Source organism: Tupaia chinensis, unplaced genomic scaffold (assembly GCF_000334495.1).
Source record: "Tupaia chinensis unplaced genomic scaffold, TupChi_1.0 Scaffold000275_1, whole genome shotgun sequence".
NCBI lineage: Eukaryota > Metazoa > Chordata > Mammalia > Scandentia > Tupaiidae > Tupaia > Tupaia belangeri.
In genome coordinates, this window is record NW_006159757.1 from 304,671 (window position 1) to 317,016 (window position 12,346).

Below are 12,346 nucleotides of genomic sequence, written 5' to 3' on the forward strand. Positions count from 1 at the left end.
TTTTTTTTTTTTTAGAGGTTTTTGCTATAGGGCATGTGCGCTCGCCAGAGACAGAGACAGAGAGCAGAAAGTGAGAAATCGCCCCCGCCCCAGGGGGAATGGCCACACCACAATCCCTTCTTCTCCATTCTCCTCTTGGGATCTTGGGCACGCACGCACATGCACCCAGCATGAGTTTTAAGCCACCAGGTCCGGGAAGCCAACCGCCATCAACTATGTGGGAGTCCAGCAACATAGCCATTACACTAACTGCTGGTCCCATTACACTGTTCTTTTTGAAATCCTTTTATAGTATTCCATTTTGAACATTTTATGTCTATTATATTGGGTTGTCGGAAAAGTCATGACGTATTTTTTCTATGCAAAAATGAATCATGACTTTTCCAACAACCCAATATATGACTTTTTTTGAGAGAGAGAGATTTTTGCTATAGAGTATATGCACTTGCTGGAGAGACAGACAGAGAGACAGAAAATGAGAAATCAGCCCCCCTGGGGGGATGGCCACACCACAATCTCTTTTCCTCCATTCTCCTCTCAGGATTTTGGGCATGCACGCATATGCACCCAGTGTGAGTTTCAAGCCACCAGGTTTGGGACTCAAACTGCAGTTAACCTGCTGGCACAATATCTGACTTTAGAAAAGAAGTATGATGCTCTTTATATTTCTTAGTATTAGGTGATAACAATAGACTGCTTTTCCCCCCCTTCAAAAATAATTTTGATAACCAGCCAATTTCTGACTTCCCATAAAATTCATTTTGGCACAGAATGATCTTGATGCTAACATTTCATAAAAATACTAACATTTCATAAAAACGTTTTACTGATTACAGTGTTCCTACCTATTTTACAGAGAAATACTGGGATTACATGAAATAAAGATAATATCCTTATAATATGTATCATTTACTTGTCAACATTAAATTTCCTCAAGTACTCAACTATACTTGGCAAAGGCCATGTAAACATTTAAAAGATTTTTGTTTTTTTAACATATCTAAGCAGATACCTGGATATGCCAGGATTCAAATTGTGGGTAGCCATGTGAGATTTGGCACCCTTAATCACTAGACGACAGGACTGGCCCAGTTTTCTAAGGTTTTAAGATCATGTTGAGCTACTTTGAATTGGGCAAAGACATACATTATAAATCCCTCTATATATCTTCAAAGGTTACAGAAGTTGGAATTAAGCCGTTTATTTCAAGGTTCTATCTAATAACAAAATTTCTCCTAATAATCTGATCTAAATCTGAAGTGTCATTTCTTTTCCTTTTTTTTTTTTTTAAATGTGTCGTTTCTAAGCAAAGGTGGTATTTTAAAATGGAAGAATGATTGAACACAGCATCTGTCAAGATTTCACCAATAAGGAAGACTGAGAATCACCTGGATTTTATTTCCAGATCTGCTGATTCCTGATAGTATATATTACCTTTTTCTTCTTAATTCCAGAGGTCAAGTAATTATAGCAATGACTTGACCTACTGTAGATGGACATATATTTCATTCCTCAGCAGGCCTCAGATACACTCCAGTCCAATGTCATATTCAATGCAAGAATGTCTTGGTTTCCATGGCCCCTGGTCATGGAGAGCAGGACTGAATACTTCAGTAACATAAAACATGAGCAATGACCTTGGCAGACAACCAACCATCCGTTCTGTTAGGTAGTTCTGACTGTCAGAAAGTCGTTCTGGGGAACAGAATAAGCCTCGCATTGATTTCCACCCACTGGGTGTAGGACACAAAATAGGCTTAGACCCTTATCCTGGATGGGTGAGTCAGCCAATTTGTTAATGAAGTATAGAGAGGTTCAATTTCAACAGCAAAAACTGTTTTTTGATCAGAGATAATATTTGGTTATTGGCATATTCTGGTTTGGAGTCACAAGGGGGCTGAGAAAGATTGGAAGATTCCATCAACTAAATCTATCGCCACCCTGGAAAAGGAACTTTAGGTACACATTCTACTATTACGGGAAGAAGAAACTCATTTTTATATGCTAGAAATGAAATTCTGACTTTGCATTTTACTAATGTACAGAAAACAGGACTGAATTTAATTTAGTCATCCAAGGCAGGAACCTGAAAAGTTATGCTTGATTCTTTCCATCCCCTTTTACTCTCAATCTATATTGTCACTTCTATCTCCAAAATGTTCCTAAAACCCACCGCCTCCCCTACATCTCCTCAGGCTTAGCTCAGGCTCTTCTGTTTGGACTACAGCAATGCACAGGATTTCCCCCTATATTATCTACTCCTGTATCCTTAGAACTAAAAAATCTACATGACATATCCAAGGAAGGGTTTGATATATATCTGCTGAGTGAATTTAATAGCCTCCTAAAAAGTCGTCTTTCTCTTCCCATTTCAGTCCATTGCCTTTACAGTTTGTTTCATAACATGAGATCATTCCCCTGAATACAGCCCTTCCCATCCAAGACAGAGTTTCAGCTTCCTGGCAAGACGAATATGGCCTTTCAGAATCTGCATCCAATTTACCCACCAGTGTCATCTCCTGTCACCAATCCACCCATCCCCAGGGCACATTAAGTAGCTACACGCCCCTGCTTTCTTTTGCCTCTGTGCACTTAGACTTGCTCCGTCTGAAATGTCTGCCCTTCCCCTTCGCCCAGGCAACTTACACTGGATAGCTCAATGTCCACCTGAAACATGACGTACTATGTAAAATGAACTGTTCCGTCCTCTGAGAATCCAACAACACTTTGCATTTCTATCTCTGGCCTTTTCCGCATCATGTGACAATCTATTTTCTCTCCATTTATTCTTACTAGAGACTGGCCCACAGCTGGCTCTCAGTGAATGTTTGTTGAAATGAAATGAAAAGATACTATATAATGAGGTATTTCTAAGTCTAACACCTGTAAAACACTGTCTACTGGGTAGGTGACAAGACCAACATGCTATGAATTGTTACAACTTTCTGTACAGTTCTATGACATTCATTTCCAATTCTTGAAATCAACTTTTAAAACTTATTTTTAAAATGAGAGCTGCTTTTTATATCTCTGCCAAAGGTATCTGGGTATTGTGTCATGACACATATTCTATTGCTTAATCGTTACATACATGTCAAAGTGGAAATTATGAAAACTTCTAAAAACTTTTTTCCTTCTAAATGAAGTATTTTATTTTTTGAAAATATAGGTATTTCTTGGATTTATTATTCTATAAATTCCAAAGAACATCTCAAATATGCCAAATCGCTATAAAATTTAGGAAAGCAGCATTTGGGGATATGGAAGTATAGTGCTTGGATGGAGTATGTTTGTGCTACTTACAGGATGGGTTGATTGATAGCAAGTTAATGAAGTGATCAACTTTCAAGTAGAAAAGTGTTTTTTTTTTCTTTTTGTTTTGTTGTGTGTGTGGAGAGGGGATAGATTCCCTGGCATAATATTCCCTTTCATCGCATTGTACACAATATATAAAGAACTCCTAAAATCAGTCCAGTAGAAAGACAGATCAATCACTTCCACACATCTGATCACTGTCCTGCTGTCTCTCCCCAGGCCACATTTAAATTCCACTTGTCTTGTTCACTTCCAGGAGTCGCTGGGTTTGGTCTCTGCTCTGAGACCCCTCCAGGCCAATACAACCCGGGCCTGTCCAGGGAAGTGGCCTGAGGTCTCCTATTCTTTTCTCCCTAGGTCCCAAGAGCAAGGTGATTCTCCTGTAAACACAGCAGCCTTGCTAACCTACTCAAAAGCTTTTGATGGCCTCAAACTGCCTCACCTTTTACAGCTTTAGTTTTTCATTTCATCCTTAAACAGCTCTATGGCACACATTTTCACTGGACAGTTTGCTGGTAGTGGACGCCAGGACAGAATTTGGGTTTCATTTTCTTTTAATTATGTTTGCTGCCTCCAGATTACACGATTCCAAAGGTAAAAACAATTCCTCTGGGGTCCTCAGCCTCATCAAATATTCTCTCTCTCACTATACACACACAGTCACACGGTTTTTGCAGATTCCTTTCAGCTGTTCTGTAAGCCCATCACCTTAAGAGGGGTCACTATTCGTTACCGTTCCAGAGCCACTCATTAAGCAGAGCAGTTTCCAAGTCTTCCAAAGGTGTGCCTTTAACCACTTCCTCCTTACAATGAGGAACTGGCTGCATAATCATTCCCAACCTGCGGAAGGCTGTCACCCCCAAACCACCTCGGTGACCTGCAGAAGTCACTTGTGGTCAGCCAGGCCGGTACCTTTACCTTTTCAGGGGACGGGAGCCCTTGGAGTCGTTGCCCTGGTTGCCCTTTCACACCAGGTCAGGATCCCGGGCCTGGAAACCCTCCCAGAGTAGCTGTCCCGAGGCAGGGACGTCCCACCCTTGCCACCCTCACCCGGAATAGGCTCGGGGTCCCAAGGAAGGGGCGGGCGGAGAGGAGCCCGCGGGAAACCGAGCCACCTCCTCACGGCGCCCCTGTCCAACCCCTGCTCGGGCTCACCGGCCACCCGTGCTTGGCCTTTCTCCGGGTCACTGCTTCCTGGGCATCGTTCCGCGGGGGAATGACTCTGGATCTGAACTCGGACGCCGACTAGGTGACCCGCCCGAGGGCGGTGGCGACTGCGGGGGCGGGGGGCTCAGGGAGCCCTGAGCTGACGCGCTGCCTCGCGAGGCCTGGCCCACATCCCGGGCCCGCCCCCGGCCCGCCCTCAGCCCCGCCCCAACATCCCGCCTCCGCCACTGGAGGCTGTCCCCAACGTCCCACCTCCTCCCCTGGAGGCGAGTCAAGGCTGCGCACTGCAGTGAGAGGGGTTAAATCTATTTTTTTTTTAAACCGTAGTCGTTAATTAAACAAATGACTTGAAGGATCAGGCAGACTCGGTGTTCTCTGTCTTGCCGGCGGGATCTCCCCCGAAAAAAACCCGCCGAAGTCACAGGGAGTGCTGCGCCCCAGGGAAAGGGGAGGTTCCCAGGCATCGATCTCTGTTGAAATAGACATCCACGCAAAACAAAACAACAGGAATCTCCCCAAACAAAAAGCCTGCTGGATGCTTCTTCGGCTCTGCTTCCCAGAGACTAGGTTATCCGTTAGCAACTGGATGTTTCCGGTGACCTGAGTGGGATTAATGGATTGACCTGGATTAAACCTGGGAAAGCAGCCTTTGCTGCTGTGGAAAGATTGATCTACAGTCCCAGACGAAGAGAGATGCCTCTGCATTAGACAGTACAGATAAAAGGTAGACAGCAAGACGAGGTGAGAGGGAAAACCGGCCTGGTTCTAAGCTCCGTGAGGAGGCATTCACAAGGTCGCAGCCACAGGACACAGATCAGATCGCGAGGTCGAAACTCTGGTGCCTCAGCAGCAGGGCCTTCGTGCAAGAACAGTAAACAGAGATTAGGAAGGGGTGGCAGGTGATCTGGGAGAAGTCTGCTAGCTTGTTTATGCCAAAATTTAAAAAGGGTATCATATCTGGGAAGAACTTGATTTACAAGAGAGGGACTGTCGCTGTGAGGATCAGTGAGTATAAACAGCATGTGGGTGTGTCCACGCTGCTCGCTGGTCGAAAAGAGACGAAGGAAAATTCTAATCCCAAACGGAAGAAAACAGATGCGCCCTCTCCTGGCATCCTCCAAAGATTCAACTTTGCTGTCTAGACTGCCCACTGCATGGCCGGCTCTCCCTCTGGCGCTCACCGCCTGTGAGCATAACCTCAAGGTCAGGGGAGATGACTAGGAAGTCAGTGACTCCCTAGATCCAATCCTCAAGCCCTCAAACTGGTGTGGTGAGGATGGTGAGATGCCAGAGGTTGCTTGGTAGAGTGAGGCTGTGTGTGTGTGTGTGTGTGTGTGTTGGGGGGTGGGGAGGCATGGAGGTGAATGTCACAGCCCAAAAATGTGGAATTTTTAAAAAAATCAGTGCAGGGGAGAACTGGTGTCATTTATGAAGAGAGCTTAGGAAAATATATAGAGAGGGAAAAGATGGAATAAAGTCCAAAGTTTTTGTTTAACTACCAGGATTATTCAGGCAGATGAGACTTCTTCATAGCTGTCCCCTGAGGGCTGTAGGGAGGACCCCTCCTAGGCCTGTTAGGGCTGCCTGGATGAGTTACACTCCACTAGACTCTCTTCCAGTGTTTTAAACCATATTAAGGTGAATTAAAATGAGCATCAGAGAAGCTTTGCCCTTCCTGCACCTCATTCTAACTGTAAAACAGAGGACACAGTACAATTTCCAAATACATAAGTTCTGGTACCCAGAAGTTCTTATCTCTCTCTCTCTCTCTCTCCTTTTTTATTTCTTGAGAGGTTTTTGCTATAGGGCGGGTGCGCTCGCCAGAGAGACAGAGACAAAGAGACAGAAAGCGAGAAATCATCCCTATTCTTCTCTAGGGATCTTGGGCATGCACGCATGCACATGCGCCTGGCATGAGTTTAAGCCACCGGGTCTGGGACTCAAACCATGGTTGACTACATGGGCATTCAGTGACATAGCCATTACGCTAATTGCTGGTCCCCCCCTTTTTTTTTTTTTTTTTTTGATTTTGCCATAGGGCATGTGTGCTCATGGGAGAGAGAGAAAGTGAGACATCACCCCCTGGAGGATGGCCATGCTGCATTCCCCTCTCCACTCTCTTGGGATTCTGGGCACACATGCACACAAACTCAGCATGATTTCTAAGCTATGGGATCTGAGACTCAAACCACAGTCAGTCATGTGGAAAAGTTCTTTTCTTATTTCATTTGATAGCAAAACCCCACCCAACTGATAGAATTCAATATGAAGTTTTATGTAATTTTTTTGAAGGAACATTATTATGAGTTATTATAAGCCCTGTTGAATATTAAATTACATAAATTATGTGTATTACCTTTCTAAAATCCAAACAGTTCTGGGGTCTCAATAGTGGCAAGGAAGTGAAATGCAATGCACTGCGAAGCTGACCCACATGGGAAAGTTGCTGGTTCAAGTCTGGAATACGCAAGACTTCCCTTAGATTTCTGGGTATTCATGTGGCTATGATCCGGCTGGCTGAAGCTGGGGGTGCCCAACATTTGAGCAGGCTGAAAATGTGTCTGGATCCTTTCAAGGGTGCTATATTTCTCTCTTTCTCTCAAGGAATAAATAAATAAAATTATTTAAGAACCTAAACAATTCAGAATTCCAAGACAGAGTTTGCTCTAAAGATTCCAAATAAGTGATTTGATTCACAGCACCTACTCCCTAAGGATATTATGAAGATTAAAGAGATAACATGCATAAAACTAGCCCCCGTCACTCCTAACTTAGAACAGTAGCTGGAGTATAGTATGGATCATTACTATTATTGCTACTGTTCAAGCCAACTCTTCCTTAGCCTGAAAAGTCCATTTTGGTCCCTCAATCCTCCCTCATGTTCTATGAGAAGATGGAATCTACTTGCAGTTAAGAAGACTGAAATTATGACATGTGTCTAGGTATTTCACTGGTGTGACTGTGGTAGGCAAATGTAAAGCATGTGGTGGAGTATTTAGTGAGATACTGATTTGTATTTTACATGTTTTGTGATCCTCCTACCCGTAAACTGCTCTGTGCTGAGAGTATGGTAGTTCCTTGTGTTTCCTGTCTCCCCGAACGTTTACAAGATACTAAGCAATAGCTCTTGGAAGAACAAACTTCATTTTTGTTTTTTGAGGAAGCCCAATCTCAATAAGCACATTATCTACCCCATTGTCCTAGAGGGAGAGGAGAGAGAGCTGGGGTGGGATGGGGGCTTTCACAGCAGTTGGAGGAAGTGAGTTCCCATATTGGGAGAGAGGGGTGGCCTGGTGATCTCATGAACATCAAGGGCTCAAGCCTCAGTCCCTGCAGTATCAGGACAGATGGCCAGCCCTTGAGTGATAAACCTATGTGATGCATCCACTGGACCCCCAAGAGTCTTTGACAGAGTGTGGTGCCAAAGCTTGCTGGAAACAGCACAGCAACCTGGCTTCTTCCTTGGAGCACCCCTAGGGTAGATAGTGAGGATATCAGAAGCAAAACCGGTGGGCTGATGAATGATTGGCTCTTACTCCAATGGGTACCAAAGCCTCCCATGAGGCCCGAGAATTAATTTCCCTATTCTCTTGCAAGGGCTGTTTTTAAAGAAAAGACATATAACTTTTTTATAGTCAGCTGAGCTAGTAGACTAACAGTTATGCACACTAGATGTAAAAGACTGCATATATTGTGATTATATATACACATACACACATATATATATAATCATAATATATGCAGATAAATAAATAAATATATATATATATACATATATATATATATATATATATATAATATATAAAGAGAAAGTCTTCAGAACGTTCATGGAAAATCTTGGCCATGGATTTTAATTTTTTTCACCAAAATCAACTGATATTTTACTTCCATTTTTCACATATTGAACGTCCAGGAAAGGGAAATAGAGAAAGACAGACCATTAGTTGCCTGAAATTGGGGGTGGCTCTGACAGCAAATGAGGTTAGATCTTTTTTTAAATGATGAAAATAAAATTTAAAATAGCATTTATTTTACTTTTTTTTTTTTTTTTTGCCATAGGGCATGTGCACTCTCTGGAGAGAGACAGAAAGAGAACATGAGAAAACAAGCTGCCAGGTCTGGACTGGAACTTCAGAGATTTTGAGAATGCACACACACACATGTCCAGCGTAATTTTCAAGCTGCTGGGTCCAGGACTTGAATCATGGTCAGCCATGTGTGAGTCCAGCACGTAAATCATCATGCCACCTGCTGGCCTCTATTTTATACTTTTAATTTACATTTAATTGTACATTTTCATAGGGTACAATTTGGTTTCTCAAAGCATGCATGTACTGTGTAATAATCAAATCAGGGATGTTGCTGTAGTCATCATCTGCAACAAAGAACATTACATTATGATATGTACCTTCAATTTTCATTCTATTAGGTTTTTCTTAATCCAATCGTCAGATGTTGGGCACTCAAGTCGATTCCATATCTTAGCTATCATGAATAATGCTGCAATAAACATGGATGCATGAATGTCTCTCCAACAGAGTGATGTTCTGTCATCTGAGTAAATGTGCAAGAGTAAGATTATAGGTCATACAGTAGTTTTATAATTTAAAAATTTTAAAGAATTATTAATTTAATTTATTTTTTTAAAGATTTGCTATAGGGCTTATGTGTTCACCAGAGAAAGACAGAGAGAGAGCAAGAGAGAGAAGGAAAGTGAGAAAGCAAGCTGCTAGGTCCAGACTGGAACTTCAGTTGGCCATGTTGGAGTCTAGCACCTTAACCACCATGCCACCTGCTGGCCCCATTATAATTAAATTTCTGAGGAACCTCCATCTTGTTTTTCTCAATGCCTATACTAATTTACATTCCCACCGATGGTGCATGAAGGTTCCCTTTTCTCCACAACTTGTTCTTTTTTTTTGGATCATAGAGTTAAGTGATGCCTCATTGTGGTTTTGCATATTTAAAAAGTTCATCATCTCATCATGAGGGAGATAATGCAAATATTCTACAACTGGATTACAATGATGATTTCACAACTCCATAAGTATAATTAAAACTCACTGAGTTGTACACTTACAGTGGGGTGGATTTTTGTGGCATGTAAATGATACCTAAATAGGGCTGTACAAGCCACAATGAAGCTACAGAAATAAATAATAGGTCCAATAAAGAGTGTACTCCTTCTGTGGTGTGACATGGCAACTGGTTCAGCCTCCTACTCTGTAATTGTGCCGAGTCTGGACTTTGTCTCAGTTTTATATAAATTCAGTTCACCATTGGCTCCAAATATTCTGTTCAAGACACTTTAACAGAGAATTACCAAATGACTCAGCAATTACACTCCTAAATATACACCCAAAAGAACCAAAAACAGACTTGAACAAATGCATGTATATGCTTCTCAATGACCGGTTTCCTTTTCCTGAAATACGGCATGGCAGCATCTGCCTTTATGACAAATGAGGTGTATAATTGAGGCTTCCATTAGAAAAAGGCTCTGGGATTAGAATCTCATCTGCACCCTCAGCCAAGTGTCCAGAGTACCAGAAACATGGCTCTGCTTTGTAAAAAGCCACATCCCAATGTATACGGGGTGACTGACTACTCTTTCCTCTCCTTTGTCCCATCCTTCTAAATTTTGACCCAGTAAATTCATTGGAAGGACCTGGGCATTTATGATTTAAGTGTATGGTGGATGATCTGAAAATATTAAATTAAAATACCATAGAAATCATGCTGCGTGTCAATTCCCACTCCTTCCCCATCATATATAGACATTTGTATAGTCCCTGTCACCTTTCTATCCAGTTAAAGCAAAACATAGATGAAGTGTTAAATCCTTGCTTCCTTGTTTTGGTATAAAACTGTAAAGAATTCCTAGAGCAAGGCCAGCAGGTGGCATGGTGGTTAAAGAACTGGACTCCCACATGGCAGATGGTGGTTCAAAATCATGCCAGGCACGTGTGTGTGCATGCCCAAAATCTCAGGAGGAGAATGGAGGAGAAGGGATTGTGGCATGGTCATCCCCCCAAGGGGTGATTTCTCACTTTCACTCTCACTGTTTCTCTCTGGCACCTTATGGCAAACAACCTAATGGAGGAAAAAAAATAGTTCCTAGAGCAAAATTTCCTGTTACAGTGTTAATTAGCCAGAGCTGGTGATTTGGGAAAATAATCACCATAATACACCACAATTCATCATCATGGTCTGAGAAAAGCATTGCCGTTATACCTGAGGAGTAAGAAATGGCCTGGTTGTCTAATTTGATACATAATTTTAACTCTTGCTTCAGATTAAAGAATTGATATATAGTGTGGAAGCATATGTGATTTATCTTTTTTCCATCTCATTCACTTTTTCCAATAAGACATCTCACTTCTCTGACGAACTGCATGGTGGAGTGAGGAACACAGTGATCTGAGAGTCAGGCTACCTGGGCTCCACCTGAGAACTTAGGAAGGGACAGAGTATTCTGGTCTTGCCTTTTAATCAGTGAGGTAAAAGCAGGGGCTGGGAGAGGTGATTTCTTACTTTTTCTCTAGCTCTAAAAAAAGAATTGGAATTCCTTTTGGTTCATTATATTCGATTTCCTATTTTAGCAGATGCCAAATTAGCTCGATTTCAGTTTAGGCTTCTTTATCTTATAGAGGCTGACTTATGATTTAGTTAGTTATATTGTCATAAATTATTTTTCAATTTGAAAAATTACTGTTTTTATATGAAAATATAGTCATATATGACTGCAACAGTCTGACCGTGTTTCCAAAATTTAATGCATTGAAATTTGGTTGCTATTGTAAGGGTAATAGGAGGGTGGAAATTTAATTCAACCATGATATTAAGAGAAAGGGCTTCTGGGGGAAAAGGAGGATTAGAATAAAGTCATCAGAGTGGGACTCTCACGATTGAATACTGTCAGGTTTATAAGAAGGAGAGAATCTAAAACCAAAACATGCTTTTTCCCCTTTACCACGTGGTCCCTGTGCCACCTCAGGACTCTGCTAAATGGCCAACTAGCAAGAAAAGCTTCACCAGAGGCAGCCCCTAAGCCTTGGACTTCTAGAACTGTGAGCTAAATAAACCTTTATTGTTAGACATTAACCAGTTGGGGCTGAACGGTACACAGCAGTAAACCAGATGCTCTGTGAGGCTGACTCACATGGGAAGATCATCAGTTCACATCCAGAGATCTTCCTGAGTATGCAGTGATGTGGGAATGCTGGGTGATCAACCCAACACCTGTGCCGGTTCTTGTCCTACGCTCACAAAGATTCAGAGATGCAGACACAGAAAGGAGAATAAAGTGGAGTTTATTAGTGAAGGAGGAAAAAGCTCCCAATGCAATTGAAGAGGGCCTGAATGGGTTGTCCAAGAGGAGCTTAAGGCAAGGGTGTTTATGTTTTTGTTTTTGCTTTAAGCTAGCAAGGGGTTTTTATCTAGCAGGCCAAGCAATGGCTGGCTTTCTGAAAAGGAAGTGGGCTTTAGAAAATAGTTACATGACAGTTTGAATGATTTATTACCCTATTATTTGTGGGGTCAGCGGACCATAGCATTCTGTTCTTCTTGTTAGAATAAAGTTACAAAATAGAAACGGTTGCCCCTAGCTACAGTTGCTTCCAATCCCAATATAGCCAACTTTTGGCTGTGGGAACTTAGCCACTAAGACTTCATCTTGGGACTTTCCCCTGTCTATGTTCTCGATATCCCTATCTCCTTATTAGCAAGGAGTCATAAATTCTCTAGAGACATGTCCAAGGGATGTATATTTTATATTAACCAGACCATAGAGGAAAAACACAGAAACTTCATTGAAAGGAATGGAAATGCAGCTACTACTATCTGCAACCCGGACTCTTTCTTC

The 12,346-nt window shown here is 42.1% G+C and overlaps 1 protein-coding gene across 2 annotated transcripts in view; it reads right to left on the bottom strand.

The window, feature by feature from the left end:
- Positions 1–4,645, bottom strand: part of OPTN (optineurin) — a 60,430-nt gene extending 55,785 nt beyond the window's left edge. For both annotated transcript variants that reach the window (XM_014588388.2, XM_006150004.2), the window contains exon 1: positions 4,471–4,645. The gene's annotated coding sequence lies outside the window, so the exon portion shown is untranslated. The remainder of the gene's footprint in view (positions 1–4,470) is intronic.
- Between the last annotated feature and the right edge of the window lie 7,701 nt (positions 4,646–12,346).